Source organism: Hylobates moloch, unplaced genomic scaffold, assembly GCF_009828535.3.
Source record: "Hylobates moloch isolate HMO894 unplaced genomic scaffold, HMol_V3 SCAFFOLD_19, whole genome shotgun sequence".
NCBI classification, from domain to species: domain Eukaryota; kingdom Metazoa; phylum Chordata; class Mammalia; order Primates; family Hylobatidae; genus Hylobates; species Hylobates moloch.
This window is the reverse complement of record NW_026652294.1, coordinates 3,524,355-3,547,713: the sequence shown is the minus strand read 5'-3', so window position 1 is coordinate 3,547,713 and position 23,359 is coordinate 3,524,355. Positions and strand designations below refer to the sequence as shown.

At 45.2% G+C, this 23,359-nt stretch overlaps 1 long non-coding RNA gene across 1 annotated transcript; it reads left to right on the top strand.

Annotated features, from left to right (window-relative positions):
- The first annotated feature begins 4,723 nt into the window (after positions 1-4,723).
- LOC131381925 (uncharacterized) lies at positions 4,724-22,609 on the top strand. The gene is made up of 7 exons (XR_009211000.1): positions 4,724-4,829; positions 6,413-6,583; positions 8,189-8,342; positions 11,603-11,926; positions 19,377-19,527; positions 20,149-20,349; positions 22,358-22,609. It is a non-coding gene; the product is annotated as an uncharacterized LOC131381925 (long non-coding RNA).
- The last annotated feature ends 750 nt before the right edge of the window (positions 22,610-23,359 follow it).

Genomic DNA, 23,359 nt, shown 5'->3' with positions numbered 1-23,359 from the left:
ATGGTGTGATCTTGGCTCACCACAACCTCTCCCTCCTGGGTTCAAGCGATTCTCTTGCCTCAGCCTCCCGAGTAGGTGGGATTACAGGCATGCACCACCAGGCCCGGCTAATTTTGTACTTTTAGTAGAGACAGGGTTTCTCTATGTTGGTCAGGCTGGTCGTGAACTCCCAAACTCAATTGATCTGCCCCCCTCTGCCTCCTAAAATGCTGGGATTACAGGTGTGAAACACCGCACCTAGCCTTTTTTTTTTTTTTGTAGTTTTAGTAGAGACGGGTTTCGCCATGTTGGCCAGGCTTGTCTCGAACTCCTGACCTCAGGTGATCAGCAGCCTCAGCCTCCCAAAGTGCTGGGATTACAGGCATGAGCCATCACACCTGGCTGCCAAACTTTATTTTTAAAAACATTTAAGGCTGGGCATCGTGGCTTACCCCTGTAATCCCAGCACCTTGAGAGGCCAAGGCAGGAGGATAGTTTGAGACCAGGAGTTCGAGACCAGCTGGGGTAACATAGTGAGACCCCATCCCAATTAAAATATATATATATATATAAAATATTAAAATAGGCTGGGTGCGGTGGCTCACACCTATAATCTCAGCACTTTGGGAGATCGAGGTGTGCGGAACACCTGAGGTCAGGCGTTTGAGATCAGCCTGTGCAACATGGCGAAACCCAGTGTCTAGTAAAAGTACAAAAATTAGCTGGGCGTGGTGGCATGAGTCTGTATTCACAGCTACTTGGGAGGCTGAGGCAGGAGAATTGCTTGAACCAGGAGGTGGAGGATACAGTGAGCTGAGATTATGCCACTGTGCTCCAGCCTGGGCAACAGAATGAGACTCTGTCTCAAAAAGATAAAAAATAAAAGAAATAAAAATTAAAATCATTTAAAGTTCATTTCTTTAGAATACTTCTCTCAAATTATAAGTGTAATATTTTAAGCATCACTAAGTTAAAATTACAATACAATAAAAAAGAATTACTGTAGCAGGAAAAAAATAAACCATGAGGGAAGTAGGGGGACTATCAAATGGATATTAATTCATAACAGCATGGATTTTTAAAGTTTTTTCCTTTTTTTTTTTTTTTTGGTGACAGGCTCTTGCTCTGTCACCCAGGCTGGAGTGCAGTGGCACGATCATGGCTCACTGCAGCCTCAACCTCCTGGGCTCAAGTGATTCTCCCATCTCAACCCCTTGAGTAACTGGGACCACAGGTGCATGCTACCATGTCAAAATCATTTTGTGTGTGTGTGTGTGTGTGTGTTTTGTAGAGATGGGGTTTTGCTATGTTGCCCAGGCTGGTCTCAAACTCCTGGGCTCAGCGATCCTCTGCCCTTGGCCTCCCAAAGTGCTGGGATTATAGGCATGAGCCACTGCACCTGGCCTTTTCCTTAATATTAAATGAAGTATTATTTATATTACAAACCACTTATTTGGAGAAACCCCATCTCTACTTAAAATACAAAATTAGCTGGGCGTGGTGGCACATGCCTGTAATCCCAGCTACTAGGGAGGCTGAGGCAGGAGAATCGCTTGAACCCGGGAGGCGGAGGTTGTGGTGAGCCGAGATCACGCCATTGCACTCCAGCCTGGGCAACAAGAGCGAAACTCCTCAAACAAACAAACAAACAAACAAACCAATTATTACTAAAATGCTATTGAAGAAAGAAACTGTAAAATCTGATCAACTGAGGATCTAGCAGTACTAAAAAATATCACCATTCAATCAGGACAATTAGCAATTCTATATTATATTTAGGGAAGTTTTCTAAATAATCCATTGCAAAGTGAACAATTGAGGATTAACAGTCTTTGAAGAAAAATAGTTAAAAAGGCAAAGTTCCAAGGTGAACGAAGAACTGATGCAGAGGAAACAGACATCAGAGAGCATAAGAAAACTTTAAAAAATTCCAGTGAGTGTTATCAGAAAGAGGGAAAGGGGTGTTTCCTCACCTCACCAGCTACACAATCATAAAGCAATGTAGCCTTCATGAGGGAAATATTTCAACCCAAGAATTCCATACTCAGTCAAATCAACTGCCAGAACACTGAGGGCACAATGAGACATTGCCAGACATTCAATAACTTGAAAACATTACCATCCTCAATCCCTATAGGGGAAAAAAGAAATGTTACACAATCAAGCATGTATGTGTATACATAATATGTATGTATGTATAATATATCCACATACATATAGATATTCCCGCTGCCCACGAAAAGACTAGCAAATCATCAGAAGAGTAATCCAAAAAGCCTGCTGTGAACATAAAACAGTGGCAGCTGACTATGATCTAGAAGCAGCAAAGGAAGTTAGGGAGAAAATAAAAGGAGGGCTGGGCGCAGTGGCTCACGCCTGTAGTAGTCCTAGCACTTTGGGAGGCCAAGGTGGGTGGATCTTCTGAGGTCAGGAGTTTGAGACCAGCCTGGCCGACATGGTGAAACCCCATCTCTACCAAAAATACAAAAATTAGCTGGGTGTGGTGGCGGGCACCTGTAATCTCAGCTACTCAGGAGGCTGAGGCAGGAGAATCGCTTGAACCCGGGAGGCGGAGGTTGCAGTGAGCCAAGATCGTGCCATTGCACTCCAGCCTGGGCGACAGAGCAAGACTCCGTCTCAAAAAAAAAAAAAAAAAAGTAGGAGGAACTCTTCAGTACCCAAGCCTGCACAGCTCTGCTGCAAAGGCAGCGGGGCATCTATCTGCCTTCTCTCTGGGTCCAGTCACACCACGACTTGGCTTTGCAGGGAATAAAATGTGCATTACCATAATTATTATAAATGCTATTTACTGGTTTTCAATTCTTACAGCCAACTTAGACAGAACAAAGAAAACTTCATTATAGTCACAGAACATAAACATTATAAATTTTGACAACACAAAACTGATATACTCCTAATTCTCAAATGAAAATAAATTTTAAAGTGGCAGCCACAGATATAAAGGAAATTAATTAAAATACGATTTCATGTTAATAAGCTAGAAAGTATTGATAAAATTGATGGTATTTCTAAGAGACTATAATGACAAAATCAGCAAAAGAAAATCTAAATAGAATACTAATTTTGGAAAATATTTGGAAAGAAGTCTAACAATATCCCCCACTGAAAAGCACTGTATTTGCATAGTTTTATAAATGAATACTTTGAAACTTCACTCTAAAATATTCTTTTTTTGTTTTCTTTTTTTCTTTTTTTTTTTGAGATGGAGTCTCGCTCTGTCGCGCAGGCTGGGTACAGTGGCGTGATCTCGGCTCACTGCAAGCTTTGCCTCCTGGGCTCACGCCATTCTCCTGCCTCAGCCTCCAGAGTAGCTGGGACTTCAGGCGCCCGCCACCACGCCCAGCTAACTTTTTTGTATTTTTTAGCAGAGACGGGGTTTCCCTGTGTTAGCCAGGATGGTCTCAATCCCCTTACCTCGTGATCCACCCGCCTTGGCCTCCCAATGTGCTGGGATTACAGGTGTGAGCCACTGTGCCTGGCCCTGTAACATATTCTTGAACACAAGACTGGAAGCTTTATAGTTTTTCCTAAAACTTGATCATAACTGTGATACTACAGTATTCCAAGGGTAATATACAAAAGTTAAGACCACAGACTACAGACTACTCCTCATTTGGGAATATCGTTTAAAAAAATAATAAAACATGAATACAAAAGGCTCAACTGTGCAGGTAGAGAATAAAATGCCATGGCTAAGTGTTTTATTCTGGGACTGCTTGAATGATTCGATAGTATTGGTATATTAATCTAAACAAGAAAAATAGTCAAAGATGAAAATCACGATGGTCTTGAATAGACATATTTCAATATTAATTTCTCATTAAAAGCCTTAGACTTTTAGACTAATAAGAGTTTTTTTAATGTTTAAAAAAATCTGAATGGGTGCGGTGGCTCACGCCTGTAATCCCAGTACTTTGGGAGGCCAAGGCGGGTGGATCACTTGAGGTTGGGAGTTTGAGACCAGCCTGAACAGCATGGAGAAACCCCACCTCTACTAAAAATACAAAATTTAGCTGGGCGTGGTGGCACATGCCTGTAATCCCAGTTACTCAGGAGGCTGAGGCAGGAGAATCACTTGAACCCAGGAGACGTGGGTTGTGGTGAGCCGAGATCGTGCCACTGCACTCCAGCCTGGGTGACAAGAATGAAACTCTGTCTCAAAAAAAAGAAAAAACTTTCAAATTAGCATTCAATTTTAATGGAAAAAGTCTGGAATATACCTTAAAATAAAAAACAAGTAAAACATTTATAGTAACCAGGAGGAAGGCGGCTTTCACTTTTCATGGCATACCCTCCTGTAATGTTTGAATTTATTAGTTTTGAGCATCCTTTTTTTTTTTTTTGAGACAGGGTCTTGCTCTAACACCCAGGCTGGAGTGCAGTGGCATAAACATGGCTCACCACAGCCTTGGCCTCCTGGGCTGGGAGCACAGGCACACCACAGCCATGCCTGGTTAATTTTTTAGTTTTTATTTTTGGTAGAGATGGGCTCTCATTATGTTGCCCAGGCTGGTCTTGAACTCCTGGGCTCAAGTGATCCTCCCACCTTGGCCTTCCAAAATGCTGGGATTACAGGTGTGAGCCACCTCACCCAGCAGTAACTGTCTTGTGACACAAACAGGTGGATTGGCGCTGTCATCAATAATAATTGTGACTAATTAGTTCATCAGGTCCTAGGATGGCTTTGGGGAAGCAGTTGGTGCAACTTCTGGTAACTTCTGTCATCAAACTCTGGTTATGTGGACATCTCTGAGTCATATCAATGTAGTAGCCTCTTCTGAGTAGGAATGGTGTTTGTGTGTCTCTGGGTCTGAATCCCTCGTGAAACTGTAAGCTCCTTGAGGGCAGGTATTATTTCTCGTTGCTCTTAGCAAGTCACCTGTTGTTTGGCATACCCAATTCTCCTTCTCTGGAGACTGTCCTTTACTTTCTGCATCCACATAGCTATAGTAGGAGCCACCATATTTGTGCAACGTGGCCCTACCAATCGCTGCTGTTGACTGGACTAGAGATAGAGCCCATCTTAAGCTAAGCCACTGAAAGCCTCATGGCCCCACTCATGGATGTTGTTGATTGGACTGTGGGTAGGGTCCGACCCAAGCTGGACCAATGGAGCTCTTCCACAAGATTTTGGAATTAATTTAAGAGAAGGGATCCTACTGACCCAGCTTGAGTATTTAGAGGAGCTGTTGACACCATTATTTTTCCTGTGAACAGGGAACTAGTTAACGAAGGGAAATGGTGCTCATAGAGGAGAAAAAAGGATGAGGGACACAGAAAAAATACATCTTAGATTTCCTGGCATGTCTCAGTTCCTGTTTCCAGGCCCGTAGGGAAAAGAAAGAGAGATCAGACTGTTACTGTGTCTATGTAGAAAAGGAAGACATAAGAAACTCCATTTTGATCTGTACTAGGAAAAATTGTTTTGCCTTGAGATACTGTTAATCTGTAACTTTAGCCCCAACCCTGTGCTCACACAAACATGTGCTGTATGGAATCAAGGTTTAAGGGATCTAGGGCTCTGCAGGATGTGCCTTGTTAACAATATGTTTGCAGGCAGTATGCTTGGTAAAAGTCATCGCCATTCTCCATTCTCGATTAACTAGGGACACAATGCACTGTGGAAAGCCGCAGGGACCTCTGCCCAAGAAAGCGGGGTATTGTCCAAGGTTTCCCCCAACTGAGACAGCCTGAGATATGGCCTCGTGGGAAGGGAAAGACCTGACCGTCCCCTAGCCCGACACCCATAAAGGGTCTGTGCTGAGGAGTATTAGTAAAACAGGAAGGCCTCTTGCGGTTGAGATAAGAGGAAGGCCTCTGTCTCTTGCATATCCCTGGGAATGGAATGTCTCGGTGTAAAACCCCATCGTACATTCATTCTATTCTGAGATAGGAAAAAACCGCCCTGTGGCTCGAGGCAAAATATGCTGGAGGCAATGCTGCTCTGTTACTCTTTGCTACACTGAGATGTTTGGGTGGAGAGAAGCATAAATCTGGCCTATGTGCACATCCAGGCACCATACCTTCCCTTGAACTTATTTATGACACAGATTCCTTTGCTCACATGTTTTCCTGCTGACCTTCTCCCCACTATCACCCTGTTCTCCTGCCACATTCCCCTTGCTGAGATAGTGAAAATAGTAATCAATAAATACTGAGGGAACTCAGAGACCAGGGCCAGTGCGGGTCCTCCGTATGCTGAGCGCCGATCCCCTGGGCTCACTGTTCTTTCTCTATACTTTGTCTCTCTGTCTTATTTCTTTTCTCAGTCTCTCATCCCACCTGAAGAGAAATACCCACAGGTGTGGAGGGGCTGGCCCTCTTCACAGGCCCCTCTCAAAACCTGGCTGCATCAGATCTCCCCTCACCCCTTCACTGCTTGAGTTAATTTGAGTGAGTCTGTTACTTTCAGCCAAAAGTATCCCAAGGAATTTAGAGCCTGAGAGATGTCCAATGTCACACTGCAGGCCAATGAAGAACTATCCTCTTTCTGCTGACTCTCAAATGCAAAGTTCTTTGGGGCAAGAAAGAAACAAGGAAGAAAAACATCACTCACATCTGTTGAAGACTTACTATGTGCTAGGTACTTTGGAATGTCATTTATTTAATGTTTACCATGCCAGAAGGTAGATTTTATTCTATTAGTTTACAGATAAGGAAACTGAGGCTCAGATATGTTGAATAACTTGTTTAGAGAAGAAATGGGGATTGTATTTAATTATTTTAACAAATTCCATGATTGTCAGGTACCTCCTGTTGCTTTTTTTTTTTTTTTTTTTTTTGAGACAGAGTCTTGCACTGTTGCCCGGGCTGGAGTGCAGTGGCACAATCTTGGCTCACTGCAACCTCTGCCTCCCGAGTTCAAGTGATTCTCCTGACCCAGACTCCTGAGTAGCTGGGATTACAGGCATGCGCCACCATACTCTGCTAATTTTGTATTTTTAGTAGAGATGGGGTTTCACCACGTTGGTCAGGCTGGTCTTGAACTCCTGACCTCAGGTGATCCACCCGCCTTGGCCCCCCAAAGTGCTGGGATTACAGGCGTGAGCCACTGCACCCGGCCCATATTGCCTCTTAAAAGGCGTGCTATCAGCATGCGGCTGTTGAAAGATAATGAGGTAGCCAGCGAGGACCCTAGGAGGAAGGTAACTAGTACGTTGGCAGTCAGCCTCTTGAAATCTTGCAGAGTACAGACAGAACCAAGAGTTGAGACATTGTGGGCGGCAAGCCACCCAGGCGCCGAGGCAAGAGACCGAGGACACGAGCTGTTCCAGTATAATAAAATATAAAACAAGAATAGTTATACCAGATATAGATCTTAGATATGATTATATATGAATATCATTCATCATTAGTTGGTAGTAATTACTCTTTATCCCAATATTATAATAATCCCTGCTCTATAATCATAACCTAGGAAAAACCAGGCCATACAGAGATAGGAGCTGAGGGGACACAGTGAGGAGTGACCAGAAGACAAGAGTGCGAGCCTTCTGTTATGCCCAGACAGGGCCACCAGAAGGGCTCCTTGGTCTAGCGGTGACGCCAGCATCTGGGAAGATGCCCGTTGCCAGGCGGACCGTGCTCTAGCGGTAGCAAAAAGCGTCAAGCAACAACACCCGCTACTTAGCAGACCGGGAAAGGGAGTCTCCTTTTCCTCGGGGGAGTTTAGAGAAGACTCTGCTCCTCCACCTCTTGTGGAGGGCCTGACATGAGTCAGGCTTGCCCGCAGTTATCCAGAGGCCTAACCGTCTCCCTGTGATGCTGTGCTTCAGTGGTCACGCTCCTAGTCTGCCTTCATGTTCCATCCTGTACACCTGGCTCTGCCTTCTAGATAGCAGTAGTAAATTACTGAAAGTACTAATAGTCTCTGATATGCAGAAATAATGGCGTAAGCTGTCTTTCTCTATCTGTCTCCTCTCCCTCTCTGCCTCGGCTGCCGGGCAGGGAAGGGCCCCCTGTCCAGTGGACACATGACCCACGTGACCTTAACTGTCATTGGAGATGACTCACCCTCTGTACCCTGCCCCTTTTGCTTTGTATCCAATAAATAACAGCACAGCCAGACATTTGTGGCCTCTACCACTCTCCGCGTCTTGGTCATAGCGGTCCCCCAGGCCCAGCTGTCTTTTCTTTTATCTCTTTGTCTTGTGTCTTTGTTTCTATAATCTCTTGTCTCTGCACACAGGGAGAAAAACCCACTGACCGTGTGGGGCTGCACCCTGCATCTGGCACTCCGACGTGGGGCTCTCCCTCGCTGTGTGAAGTTGCAATCTGAGTGTGGGATTCAGCGGAGGAGTTCAACGAGAGATTCCTGAGGACTACGGTCAATAAGCTTGGTGGTAAGCTAGAGCACTCAGAGTATTCCGGGGACACCATGGGACAACCCAGTACTAACTAATCAGACTCGGTTAGAGTCACAGGCTCCCTGGACCGAGACCGAGTCAGGCCTTCGAAGACAGAATTGAACCTGGATCCTTTCCTACAACCGACTCATTGAACCGGTCCCGTGTCACACGACGCCTGGATCCCTCCTATCCTTGAAGTGGTCACCCTTTGCCTGGTCCTTCCAATCGGACCGGTATCAGCGCTAGAAGCAGGGATCCTTCCTACAAACGGAGTGAATCGCAGATCCCACAATAGGACTCGTAAGGGCCTTTGAACCTGGTTTTTACAATTCATGAAGTCAGGTCCATCGCCTTTTTCTGTCACAGGCTCCCTTGAAGCCTGGTCCATTTCCTACAAATCAGACTCAGGTAGAGTCACAGGCTCCCTTGAGTCACAGGATCCCTGGATCCTTTCCTACAAATCGGACCCGGGTAGAGTCACAGGCTCCCTCGAAGCCTGGTCCCTTTCCTGCCAATCAGACGTGGTTAGAGTCACAGGCTCCGGTGAAGCCTGGTCCGTTTCCTACAAGGCAGACTCGGTTAGAGTCACGGGTCACCTTGAACCTGGTCCCTTTCCTGCAAATCAGACTCAGGTAGAGTCACAGGCCCCCTTAAAGCCTGGATCCTTTCTTACAAATCAAACTCAGAGTCACAGGCTCCCTTGAAGCCTGGTCCCTTTCCTGCCAATCGGATTCAGTTACAGTCACAGGCTCCCTTGAAGCCTGGATCCTTTCTTATAAATCGGACTAGGGTAGAGTCACAGGCTCCCTTGAAGCCTGGTTCCTTTCCTACAAATCGGACTCAGAGTCACAGGCTCCCTTGAAGCCTCGTCCCCTTCCCACTAATCGGACTTGGGTAGAGTCACAGGCTCCCTTGAAGCCTGGTCCCTTTCCTCCTACTCAGACTCGGCTAGAGTCACAGGCTCCCTTGAAGCCTGGTCCGCAGTTGCCGTGGCAGCCTGGTTTTCAAGCCCATGAAAGATCTGCTCAGCAGGTAATCTGGTCTCAAGCTGGCTTTCAGGTTTTCAACTCTCCTTCTTTTCAAAATTCTACCCCTTTTTCTGCTGCTCGTCTGGTCACAACTGCTGTTGCTAATACTACCATTGCCGCTCATAAGCAACAAATTACATACATCCCTGAAAATGACACTCCTCTTATGAGGGCCATAGCTCCGGCAAGGGAATATGGGGATCTCAAAGCCTGGCAATTTCCTGTAATTTTACAACCTCCAGTACCTGCCACCGCAGCAGCACAAAATCACTCACAGCCCATTGTTGATCTTGCTCAGCAGGCGGCTGATGTCATGGCACCTTCACGCTCTGTATTAATATCTTGTTTTTCTGCTTTACAACAAACAGTCACCGCAACTGGCTTTGTTATCGCCCCAGAAAAAATTCAGTCTTCTTCCCCTTATCACTATTTAGGAATGCAGCTAGAGGACAAGGTCATTAAGCCTCAAAAAGTTCTACTCAGACGAGTCTTCTTAAAAACTCTAAATGATTTCCAAAAATTACTTGGAGATATTAATTGGATTCGTCCCTCCCTAGGTATTCCTACTTATGCTGTGTCTAATCTTTTTGCAACATTACGGGGCAATCCTGATTTACGCAGTAAAAGGTCTTTGACTCCTGAGGTGGATTCTGAATTACGACTTACAGAAAAATGCATTCAACAGTCTCAGGTTACCAGAGTGAATCCACATTTACCTTTTGAAATACTAATTTTTCCCACTGAACATTCACCAACAGGACTCATTATTCAGGGACATAATTTAATTGAGTGGTGCTTTCTTCCTCACAACTCTTTACTGACACTAACTATTTATCTAGATCAAATTTCTACCTTAATTGGTCAGGCTCATTCTTGTCTCCTTCGTCTTTCGGGAACAGAGCCCCAAAAAATCATTGTTCCCCTTACCCGATTACAAGTTCAACAGGCTTTTGCTACTTGCATCGCTTGGCAAGTGCATTTGGCAGGTTTCTCGGGAATAATTGATAGTCACTATCCTAATGTAAAATTATTTCAGTTCCTTAAACTCACTTCTTGGATTTTACCTAACATTACTAGAAACACCCCATTACCTGAAGCTGTCACTGTGTTCACTGATGCCTCCTCTAATGGCCGAGCAGCATATACAGGACCAAGAGAACGTGTTCTTAACACAGGAGCTATTTCAGCACAACCAGCTGAGCTGCTTGCTGTTATGGCTGTCCTTGAAGATTTTCCTGAACCAGTTAACATCGTCTCTGGCTCAGCATATGTAGTACATGTTGCTCGCAACATTGAAACTGCCTTAATCAAACTTCTGCCTGATGATAACCTATTCTTTCTTTTTCAAAAGTTTCAGTCTGTGCTCAGAGCAAGATCTTCTCCTTTCTACATTACTCACATTCGGGCCCACACACCCCTCCCCGGACCCCTCTTGGCAGCAAATGCCAGAGCTGACACATTAGTTACTCCCGTTTTTACAGATGCAGAAAATTTTCATGCTTTAACTCATGTCAATGCTGCCGGACTCCGAAAAAAGTTCCCTCTTACATGTAAACAAACTAAAACCATTATATGTCACTGTCCTACTTGTCAAGTGTTAATTTTACAGCCAGTCTTCAGGAGTTAACCCTAGAGGACTTTCACAGAATGCTCTCTGGCAAATGGACGTGACTCATTATCCTGCTTTTGGCAAGCTTTCTTTTATACATGTAACTATTGATACGTTTTCTCATTTTATTTGGGCCACTTGTCAAACAGGAGAAAGTACAGCTCACGTTAAACCACATATGCTTTCCTGTTTCTCGGTTATGGGCTGTCCCGAGAAACTAAAAACTGATAATGGCCCAGGCTACACTAGTGCTACTTTTAAAAAGTTTACTCAGACATGGGCAATTACTCACACAACTGGCATCCCCTATAACTCTCAAGGACAGGCTTTGGTTGAACGAGCCAATAAAACATTCAAAGATCAACTTCGAAAACAGAATACTAAATCAAAGGGAGATGCTGCTACTCCTCATGCCCAATTAAATCTGGCTCTTTTTACACTAAATTTCTTAAATCTAACAAGAAATCACCCTTTTACAGTGGCAGAGCAACACTTCACTAGAAACAAATTTGATCCACAAAAAGGAATGCGGGTACGGTGGAAGGATGCAAAAACTAACACATGGGAATTAGGCACGGTCATAACTTGGGGTAAGGGTTTTGCTTGTGTTTCCCCAGGAAAAGGACTACAGCCCATGTGGGTCCCCTCCTGACAATTAAAATTGCACCGTAACTCCAAAGATGAAACGCTCCCAGAAGCAAAAGGCAAAGACCCATCGGAAACAAAAGAGCAACTTTCACCGCCTGACACATACACTTCATGACCTCCACATTGAGACAAAATCTCGCCGTGTGACCTACAACACCTCTCGCTCAACTCCACCAACTTGGGGTCAAATAAAGGTTTTATCTCATCAAACAGAAAATTTCTTAACAGAAAAAGGAATCCCCAAAACGACCGGTAATATAATTCTGGCTGCCTTTATGGTAGTCAGTGCAGCAGTAAGTATACCACCGCTTGGGGCAATTCAAAATTGTACTTATTGGGCATATGTTCCTTTTCCCCCTCTAATTCGTTCTGTCTCCTGGATGGAGTCCCCAGCAGAAGTTTACACTAACAATAGTGCATTCCTGCCGGTCCCTAATGATGATAGCAGAGAAAAACCCACCGACCCTGTGAGGCTGGACCCTGCAAGACATAGCCATGTCTCCCCCACATTTTAAGACCATCTCTTTCTAGAACTCACTCACTGCTTTCTGGTTGCTTTGGGACTCCCAGTACCCACCCAGACAGCCCCAGCTCCAGCCTCTGGACACATCTCCTTAGTGGGTTCTCTGCATGCCCTTCCATCCTTGGGAAAACCCAGAACAAAACCAGATCTTCCAACAGAGGCTCTGCAATGGAGAAATCCCAGTGGACCGAGGTGCATGATCTGCTTTGGAGCACTCAGGGATATCTGTCTCCTCACACTAGGCTGGTTGTGGTGAAGGGTGCACCGGGCTCCTTTTAATGTGCACATCTGGATTGAACTGAGATTCCCACAGCAGATTTCCTAATGGGGAGTGGAGGACAACAGATAAATAAATATAATTAGGGACAGTATCCAGACTGACGCATGCTGAAGAGTTTCAGCAGGTACCAACAGATATATTCAGGAGTCAGAGAAGCTTGGGAAATTCCCATAGTCATAAATTGTAATCTCCAGGTCAAGTTAGCTGACCATCAAAAATCATCCTGGCAGGTCTTTTAACACTGCAGTTTCCCGAGCTTGACTTCTGAGGATTCTGATTGCATAGGCCTGTGGCGTATTTGTCTTTTTGAGAAGCCTCCAGGGGGATTCTGACAACTGGCCAAACTTAGAGAGATTCACAAGGCACATTGTCACATTAAAGGCACTGAAAAGTCCTGTAATAATGACACCACATCATTTCACTGAACCAGTTTATCAAAGTTACTTGAACACAGATCCCTCCCTCTATGTATTTTGTACACCTGTTTTTACAAGGTCTACTGCTCAGGGAGCTTGCCAAGATTTCCTCTTAATAATTCTATACTAATATCATAAATCCAGTTTTTTTATGCCTTTCCTACCATTTTGTAGTATCCACTGGCTGTTCTCTCCTTGAAGGCAGGAATAGTGTGTTTTATTTGCAATATCCCTTATGCAGAGTCTGAGTAAATGAGTCTTTTAAGATAACCTCTGAACAGGGGATGTGGCCCTCTGCCTCCCCGGTTCAATGAAGTACTTTGATACCAGGGTGGAAGAGAGATTTAAAGCAGCATGTCATAGTAGGAAAGCCTGCAGAGCCATCTTTGGTTGACAATCGTGGATGATGATTGCCAACAGTCCAGCTCCTTCTCCTCTGAGCTGTTTCTCCACTGCTCTGAGATCAGCCTCTTAACAAACTTGGTCCCCAGGTACAAGCCCTCCTGACACATTTGGTTAAGAAGAGGAGTTTCCCATTTCTCCCCTTCTCCTTTCAGCCACCAGGCATTGAAGGGAGCAGTGCTGAGGCCATTTAAATGGGCTTCTCCATAGAATGAGCCCTTCTGTTGGAAATTGGGTTATGCGCAAACCATTCACAATGGCTCTTTACACCCCAGAAGCACTAAGATCCCCCTAATCTTCAGTCAAAACAGAGCATGAAGGGTGGTGTATTCATCCCAAAGGCACTGGGCATCTGAAAGTTAGGGAGGGGTGGGACCACCCACATTCAGGGCTTTGACTTTCCAGCCAGAATGACAAGACCACAAGACCCCCGGGAGGACTCCATCCTTCTCATTCTTTATGTGGTGGACCCTTAAAAAGTGCAAGGCGGGAGGCTGAGGCAGGTGGCTCATGAGATCAGAAGATCGAGACCATCCTGGCCCACATGGTGAAACCCCGTCTCTACTAAAAACACAAAAATTAGCCGGGTGTGATGGCACACGCCTATAATCCCAGCTACTTGGGAGGCTGAGGCAGGAGAATGGCATGAACCTGGGAGGCAGAGATTCCAATGTGCTGAGATCATGCCACTGCACTCCAGCCCGAGACTCAGTCTCAAAAATAAAATAAAATAAATAAGAAATAAAAAGTGCAAGGCTTTTTTTTTTTTTTGAGACAGAGTTTCGCTCTTGTTGCCCAGGCTGGAGTGCAATGGTATGATCTTGGCTCACTGCAACCACTGCCTCCCTGGTTCAAGCGATTCTCCTGCCTCATTCTCCTGAGCAGCTGGGATTACAGGCATTCGCCACCACGCCTGGCTAATTTTGTGTTTTTATTAGAGACAGGGTTTCACCATGTCGGCCAGGCTGGTCTTGAACTCCTGACCGCTGGTGATCCGCCCGCCTCAGCTTCCCAAAGTGTTGGGATTACAGGGTGAGCCACCGCGCCGGCCACAAGGCATCCTCACAAGAGTTTTGCTACCATTATCTCCTGTTACAGTTGAGGAAACTGAGGCATGCAGAGGTTAAATGAAGCACCCATCAGAGCCAAGCAGATAGATGGTACAGTTGTATTAGTCTGGTTTAAGAAAAGTTTAATACAGATACCATTTACAGAGGTGCAGACAGTGTATTGGTTTTTTTTTTTTCTTTTCTTTTCTTTTTTTTTTTTTTTTTTGAGACGGAGTCTCACTCTGTCACCCAGACTGGAGTGCTGTGGCTCGATCTCGGCTCACTGCAATCTCCAGCTCCCAGGTTCAAGCAATTCTCCTGCCTCAGCCTCCTGAGTAGCTGGGATTACAGGCGCCTGCCACCACATCTGGCTGATTTAGTAAAGATGGGGTTTCACCATGTTGGCCAGGCTGGTCTCAAACTCTTGGCCTCAGGTGATCCGCCCGCCTCGGCCTCCCAAAGTGCTGGGATTATAGGCATCAGCCACTGCTCCCGACAGTATATTGGTTTTCTATTGCTCCATAACAAATAACCACAAACTTAGTAACTTTAAACAACACCCCTCCATTAGGTCATAGTTCTGTAAGTTAACAGGCCAGGTATGGCCTGATTTTCTTCTCAGTGTGTCACAAGTTTAAAGTCAAGGTGTTGCTGAGGCTGTGATCTCATCTGAGGCTCAGAGTTCTCTTTCAAACTTTTTCCAGTTGTTGGCAGAATTCAGTTAGTTGTGGTTATAGGACTGAAGTCCCCATTTCCTTGCTGGTTGTTGTCCAGGAACCACTTTTATCTTTTAGAGACCACACTCAAAGTCCACAGGCAATTCACAGGATGGATGTTTGCTCCTTCAAGGCCAGCAGGTGGCTGTCTCTCACTCTTCAACTCTCTTTGACTTCTAAGTGTCACCTGCTTAGGCCAGGCCCACCCAGGATAATCTTCCTTTTGATTAACTCAAAGTCAACCTAATAACAGTGTGAAATGCCATCATATTTGCAAGTCCAGCCCATACTCAAGGGGAGGGCATTATGCAGGGTGTATTCACCAGGGGAGCAACAATCTTGGCAGCCAGTTTAGTATTCTGCAACGCAGAGACAGGAAGCAGGAAACCACCAGGAATACTGCAGCTCCCTGGGAAGAGCAGTGGCGGGACTTGATTACAAGCCCTAGTCGTGAATAGATGAGGAGCTGAGAGACACAGAAGGCTGTGGGGAGACAGCCACCAGGAAGATGCTGGGTCCTTTGGTTGAAGGACACAGCTAGTCCATAGTTACTTGGCAAAGAGGGAGCTAGAAAAATAAATAGCCTGACCTCAGTTTCCTTTCTCTCTCTCTCTCTTTCTTTCCTTCCTTCCTTCCTTCCTTCCTTCCTTCCTTCCTTCCTTCCTTCCTTCTTCCTTCCTTCCTTCCTTCCTTCCTTCCTTCCTTCCTTCCTTCCTTCTTCTTCTTTCTTTCTTTCTTTCCTTCTTTCTTTCTTTCTTCTTTCTTCTTTCCTCTCTCTCTCTTTCTCTTTCTTTCTCTCTCTTTCCTTCCTTCCTTCCTTCCTTCCTTCCTTCCTTCCTTCCTTCCTTCCTTCCTTCCTTCCTTCCTTCCCTTTCTTTCTTTCTCTCTCTCTCTTTCTTTCTTTTCTTTCTTTTTTTTTTTGGACACAGAGATTTGCTCTTGTTGCCCAGGCTGGAGTGCAATGGCGAGATCTCGGCTCACTGCAACCTCCACCTCCTGGTTCAAGGGATTCTCCTGCCTCAGGCTCCCAAGTTGCTGGGATTACAGGTGCCCACCACCACGCCTGGCTAATTTTTTGTATTTTTGGTAGAGACAGGGTTTTGCCGTGTTGACCAAGCTTGTCTTGAACTCCTGACCTCAGGTAGTCTACCCACCTCGGCCTCCCAAAGTGCTGGGATTACAGGTGTGAGCCACTGCGCCCGGCCTTTTCACTTTCTTTTTTGAGATGGAGTCTCGTTCTGTCACCCAGGCTTGAGTGCAATAGCGAGGTCTCGGCTCATGGTAACCTCCACCTCCCGGGTTCAAGCGATTCTCCTGCCTCAGCATCCTGAGTAGTTGGGACTACAGGTGCGTGCCACCACACCCAGCTAATTTTTGTAGTTTTAGTAAGACACGGGTTTCACTATGTTGGCCAAGCTGCTCTCGAACTCCTGACCTCGTGATCCATATGCCTCAGCCTCCCAAAGTGATGGCAAAGATCCCAAAGATTACAGGCGTGAGCCACCATTCCCGGCCACTCTCTCACTTTCATCTTCTGTTGTTGCTCTCCTTTGGCTGATCTTAACATGAAGCTGAGTAAGGGAGCCAGCTTATTGATGCAGTCAGTACAGGCCAGCTTCTGAGGGAGATCCAGGTTGGGGGAGTATGGAGTGTGGATCGGGAGAGGTAAGGAGATGATATTTGGCAAAAGTACTTCTTAGAGTCACACATCTTGTAATGATAGACCTCAGATTCAAATTCAAGTCTGTTTAAAGTCAAATTATACCATCTATGCATCCATCCATGCATCCATCCATCCATTCTTCCATCTCCTGAGTGCTTACTGTGTGGCAGGCACTCTGCTAACCTAACAACCCAGTGAGAGACATACTTATATTCCTATTTTATAAAAGCCCAGAGAGGTTAAGTAAATAATCCAGAGTCACACAGCCAGTGAGTGGCAAAGCTAGAATTCTCATTTAATTCCAAACTTGATTTCTACCCTCTCCACCACCAACCACCCATATATATCCACTGACCAACCTATTCATTCATCAGACTTTTACTGCATGTCTTAAGTAAGCTATGCACTGTGTTTAGAGCTGAATGAAACACCATTCTTACGTCTTCATGATATTCACAGTCTGGTAGGAGAAACAGACCTGTATACAGGTTATTGTGCAGTGGTCAGGGACAGGAACTTTGAGAGAGGAACATATGGTGCCCACTTGTGGGCATATAGGAGTGAGAGGTCTGCTCAGCTGGGGAAAGAAAGCATCTTTTTGAGGTGGGTTTTGAAGGATGCATAAGATTTTAAGGGGACAGTGCATCTTGGGAGCGCATCATACCTTTGTAGTCCAGCTGCCTCTCCTTTGCTGGAGCTTCCTTCCTTCCTTCAGGTGTTAATTTGGAAGGACTGAGTTTTGCTGCTATTGAGCAAACAGAGTCCTCTAAAGTGCATAGCCCAGGGGCTGGAATGGAGCACACGATGTATGTGTGTGTGTGTGGGAAAACTACTTTGATTTGAATTCCTGTCTGGCTATTTCTGAGATGTTATATATGAGGGCCCTTCCCTATGTGGTCATGTCTATAGGAGATTTTGTATCTTTACCCACTGGTGTCAGGTTGGCTGGGTGACTTTCAGCCAATGGAATATGAGTGGAGGTGGTATGTGCTACTTCTTGGCAGACCCATTAAGGGCCCTTCTGTGGTCACCCTTTCCTCTCCCTTTTTGTGATACTATGGATAGTTTTTATTTATTATTCTCCAAGGGTTGTGCCTCACCTTCCCTTTTTACTGCTGCCCCAAGACCATCAGGTTTCCACAAGGGGGTTGCTTCTTTAGCCTTAATCCTGGAATGAAGTGATGAGGGTCAGAGCCAGAGCTGAGCTGCAAGTGTGTGTCACATTCCAGAGGAAGGAATTGTTGTTACTCTAAGACATGGACTTTTGAGGTCATCTGTTATCATAGCATAGTGTAGCCTAAGCTGACCACAGCAAGGCATCTCACCTTTCGACATGTTAGTTTGCTCATCCATAGAAGTGGATTAATAGTTGTAGACACATGGCAAAGACCCATCCCTACAAAAAAAAAATTAGCCAGGCATGGTGGCGCAAGACTGTAGTTCCAGCTACTCAGGGGGCTGAGGCGGGAGGATCATCTGGGCTTAGGGAAGTTGAGGCTGCAGTAAGCTGTGATCACACCACTGTACTCCAGCCTGGGTGACAGAGTGAGATCCTGTTTCAAGAAAAAAACATACTCATAGTCACGTTATTGGGCTTTGTGAAAATTAGGTGAAATTGCTCAGTAAAAGCACAGTTTCTAGCCCAGCGTGTGTCTGCACTTTGCAGATGTTCAAGACTCTTCTTCCAGTCCCCTTCTCTGTCATACTTATTTCTCCCCAGGGCCTTTGCATATCCATGCTGTTCCCTTTGCCTGAGGCTTTTTCTCATTTCCTTCTTTACTCAAGATCCCATATGCAGACCTAGCTCCCCCAGGAGGCCAGATAAGGATGGGCTTAGAGCCCCAGAAAAGCCAGGACATGAAAGGGATGAAAAAGGTTGCACTTCAACAACCAGAATCAGGAAATCTAGAAGAGAGTTCCTTTAACCTCAACATGTGCATATATTTTGTGCTTTATGGTTTTGCATTATTTTAATTTTGATTTACATTGGTTATCTTGGCTGGGCGTTGTGACTCATGCCTGTAATCCCAGCACTTTGGGAGGCCAAGGCAGGTGAATCACTTGAGGTCATGAATTCGAGCTCAGCCTGGCCAACATGGTGAAACCCCATCTCTACTAAAAATACAAAACTTAGCCAGGCGTGGTGGTGGGCATCTGTAATCCCAGCTACTTGGGAGGCTGAGGCACCAGAATCACTTGAACCTGGGAGGGCAGAGGTTGCGGTGCTGAGATCATGCCACTACACTCCAGACTGAGTGACAGAGTGAGACTCTGTCAAAAAAAAAAAAAGTGACATAATTAAAAGAGCCATCATCTATGGCCTTTAAGTGTCATGTGTGTGCTCATCTTTCCTTGCTTTACTACTCAAAGATTATCTTTCCCATGTGACCTGCTCTTTCCTGCCTCTGTCACCACCAAACATCAAAGCCTTAAGTTTTGTTTGGCTGTTATCTCTTGAGAATTGAGCACCAGAGCTATTGGGTGGGTTTGATGTTGACCTACAATGCAGGATGTCTGTGGGCATCACTGTCTCCTAGGCACTCACAGACACTTGAAGCTGGGGACCGAGTTCCTCTAGTGTGTGTCTGTGGGGGTGAAGGAGTGCACCCTCATCCTCCTGCACTTTCGGGTCTTGTAGCAGCAACTCCCTGTTTCTGTCCTTTCTACTTACTGCTGGTTTCATCACACTCCCAGGGTTAATTTAAAGAACCAGCCTCGGTGTGACGCACTTGCAACAAACAGAGCCACTTCTGTGGGGAGCTCTGGAGCTGGGATGGCCCCTCAGAGTCTAGAGGTGGTAAGAGCGCTGGAGCTTCATCACCATGCCAACTGTGTCCCTGGAAGAGTGAGTGAGCTTGAGTGATTCCTTACCCAAGGGCCGTCATAAAAGGTCTCAGCTGAGGCCTACTGCTGATCGCATTCAGCTATTTGGGAAGAGATGTTCAGTCCTTAAGAGGACATTATTAGTGGACATCACTCTTGCCACAAAAGCCCCACTCTTGTGTTACTTAGTCCCACTAGCTTCTTTAAAGAAACCCCAAGAGCATTTCCTCCAGGAATCTGTTTGATCTCTTTTCCTGGGGGAGATTTCCAGGTGATTCTCAGTGGAATGAATCCTAGGCCCTGTTGCTGCTGCTGGTCTCACACTGTAACTGATGCTAATTCCTTCTCTTCCACCACCATTCTGGATTTTCCTTGCTATAGACTAAGTGTTTATGTCTCCCCAAATTGTCAGCGTTGGAGCACCAAGAAGACAGGCAGCACTGACAGTAGCAGAAGAGTAGGAGGTGGCTGTGGCACCCCAGGCCGAGCGGGAGCAGGAGGAGTTCCTGGGCGATGGGGCCACGGCCTGGGCTGATGCTGACCACGGGGTGGGATCATTCTTCACTCTGCACCGTGACCATCAGGGGGCGCCCCAACCACCTTTTGTGCCCCACATCGTGCTAATGCAGTGTTCTCCCCGCAGGTGCTGCATGGAGTGAGTGGCGGCATCCACCGTGAGGAGAAGGAGAGGAGCTCCGATACCCTCAGGACCCGCCTGGAGGGGCACCACGGAGGCTTCTGGATGACTTGGACCTGTGTCCTGGGGGGAAAACCGCTCCTGTCTGGGCCCTGAGTGCTGAGGAGGGAGCTGCCATGCGCTTTTCCCTGGCATTTTTCCTGCATGGTGAGCACAGAAGCTTTAGTTTTCTGGTATGTTCTGTTCATTCCTCTCCTGTTCTCCTTGGTTTTCCTCTTTCTCTTGTAGTATTTTACTATTTATTTTACAGTGGTATTCATTCTCTGAAGGCTTTTGAGGGCATCAAGTGTAGCAGACTGTGGTATTTTTAGGGGTTTAAGACTTTTTCTGAGGGAACCTCCCCTGTGTAGAGGGAGAGAGAGGGAAGCCCCGCTCAGATTGGAGTCAGGGCCAGACCCAGGTCTGGCTGGCTGCCTGGTGTCCAAGCCTCAGAGGGAGGATTTGCGTTGGGCTTTGCTGAATTTTTAAATCTGCGTTCCTTCCATCGGGACCCAGGGGTCACTTTTCTTCACTTTCGGGCAGCGCGTGTCCTCTCGTGTTCCTCCCACCGTGGCCGCCTGACCAGGGGCGAGGGACTCCTCCGTGTGGGTTTTTTGTCCTCTTTGCAGAAATGTCTATTCTGGGCCTCTGCCCAGTTTGGGGTGGATTATTTTTTGTTGTTGTTTTAAATTGCTATTTAGTACTGTTAATGTGTTGTATATTTTCGGTAAGAACCCCTTAGCAGATGTATGATTCCCCAAAACTTTCGTCCAAACTTTGGGCTCATTTTTTCCTTTGTGGTGCAGAAGCTTTTCAGTTTCTTGTGGCCCCACATGGTTGTTCTTGCTCTCCTTGCTTGTGATTTTGGTCCCCAATTAAAAAAAAATCATTCACAAACCATTCCATTCTCCATGAGGTTTCTACCCCTTGTGTATTCCTCTTTTTCTTTTTGAAACTCTTTCCAACTGATGAGCATGGATTCAAGTTGTCCTGAAAGTAAGCTCCCCCTCTTTTCTTACAGGAATTTTATAATGTTTTGTGGTTTCAGGTTTTGTGTTGAAGTCTTTAATCCATTTTGAGTTTATTTTTGTGTATTGTGTAACCGAAGAGTCCTATTTCTTTCTTTTCTTTTTTGTATATGGATATCAGTTTCCTCCAAGTAATTTCATGAAGAAACTCTCCTGTCCCAATTGTGTCTTTCTGATCTCTGGTGCTGATTTCATTTGCTCTGGAGGTATACCCAGTAGTGGGATTGCTAGATCTTATGGCAGTTGCATTTTGTGTCATTTTCTTTGAGATGGAGTTTCTTCTGTCACCCAGGCTGGAGTGCAGCGGTGCAATCACGGCTCACTGTGGCCTCTACCTCCACAGCCCAAGCAGCCCTCCCACCTCAGTCTCCGGTAGCTGAGACCACAGGCACACCCCCCCATGCCTGGCTAAGTTTTTAATTTTTTTGTAGAGAGTGGGTTTTGCCATGTTGCCCAGGCTGGTCTTGAACTCCTGAGCTCAAGCAATCTGCCCACATTGACCTCCTGGTAGTTGTATTTTCAGTTTTTTGAAAATGGCAACTTCCAACTTTTTACCATAGAATATGTACTAATTTATCTTCCATCAACAGGGTATAAGAGTTCCCTTTTCTCCAAAATCATACTAGCATTCTTTTTAAAATTGTTTGGCCAGGAACAGTGGCTCATGCCTGTAATCCCAGCACTTTGGGAGGATGGGGCGTGGTGGTGTGCACCTGTAGTCCCAGATGCTCGAGAGGCTGCAGTGGGATGATCACTTGAGCTAGGGAGGTCAAAGCTGCAGTGAGCTGGGATCACGACACTGCACTTCAGCCTGGGTGACTGAGTCCCTGTCTCAAAAAATTAAGAAAAAACTTTTTAGTAACATTTATTTCAATAAAAATGAAATGGCATCTGAATGTGGTTTTGAGGTACATTTTTTTTCTGATGAAGAGAGATGTTGAGGACCTTTTCTCTTACATGTCGGTCAATTTTGTGTCATCTTTGCAGAGATGTCTACTCAGGTTCTTTGTATTGGTTTGGATATGTATTTTGCTACATTGTATTTTTTTCTGTGTATATGTTTGATAACAACCAGTTATCGAGTTATAGCTAACATGATTCTCTCAAATTTTCTTACTTTCTTTTTTTTTTTTTTTTTTTTGAGACAGAGTCTCATTCTCTCACCCAGGCTGGAGAGCACAGTAGCACATCACAGGACCATGTATATTGGCTACCTACAGCTTTGCAATGGAATTTGCTATCAGGGATTGTGAGTCCCCCGACTTAGTTTGTATTTCTCAGGATTCCTTAGATGTTCAGGGCCATTAGTGGTTCTATGTGAATATTAGCATTTTATATTCATATTTCTTAAATTTTTGCCACATATAATAAAATACACAATTATAAGTTATGCTGGGACATGTTTTATTCTTTGGGGACATTTTGATACATGTATATTTTGAGTAATGATCAAATCAGGGTACTTATCATAACTATTCCCTCATTCAGGTATTATTTCTTTGTTGTGAGTACATTCAAATTGCTCCCTTCTAGTTTTTTTGAAAAATACAGTATTTTGTTAACCAGAATTACCCAGTTGTGGCGTAGAAAACCAGAATGTGTTTCTCCAAACTCACTGTAACTTTGTTCCATAACCAATCCCTCCCATCCCCCTCCTATCCCCCTCCTTCCCCTCTCCTCAGGAAACTGCTACTGTACCTTCTGCTTGAAGGTGAAGTTTTTTGGATTCCATATAAGTGAGATCATATAGTGTTTGTCTTCCTCTACCTAGTCGATTTCATTTAATGTAATGTCTTCCAGGTTTGTCTGTGTTTTTGCAAATGACATGTTGTCATGAATTTTTATGCATGAGGCATATTTCATCATGTCTGTATGCTGAAGTCCCTTCATCCTTTCATTGGTTGGTGGACAAGTAGGTTGATTTCATGCCTTGGTTACTCATTGTTAGTAAGTAGTAGGTCACTAAACCTCAGAAGGCAGCTGTTGCTTCAATAGACCGATCTCATTTTCTTTAAGCACATAACCACTGTTAGAATTACTAGATGAAACAGTTCTTGCATTTTTAATTTTTGAGGATGCTCCAAGTGGTTTTCTCAGTGCATTTCATCATTGAAATTTCTCCCAATAGTGTGTAAGAGGATCTCTATATC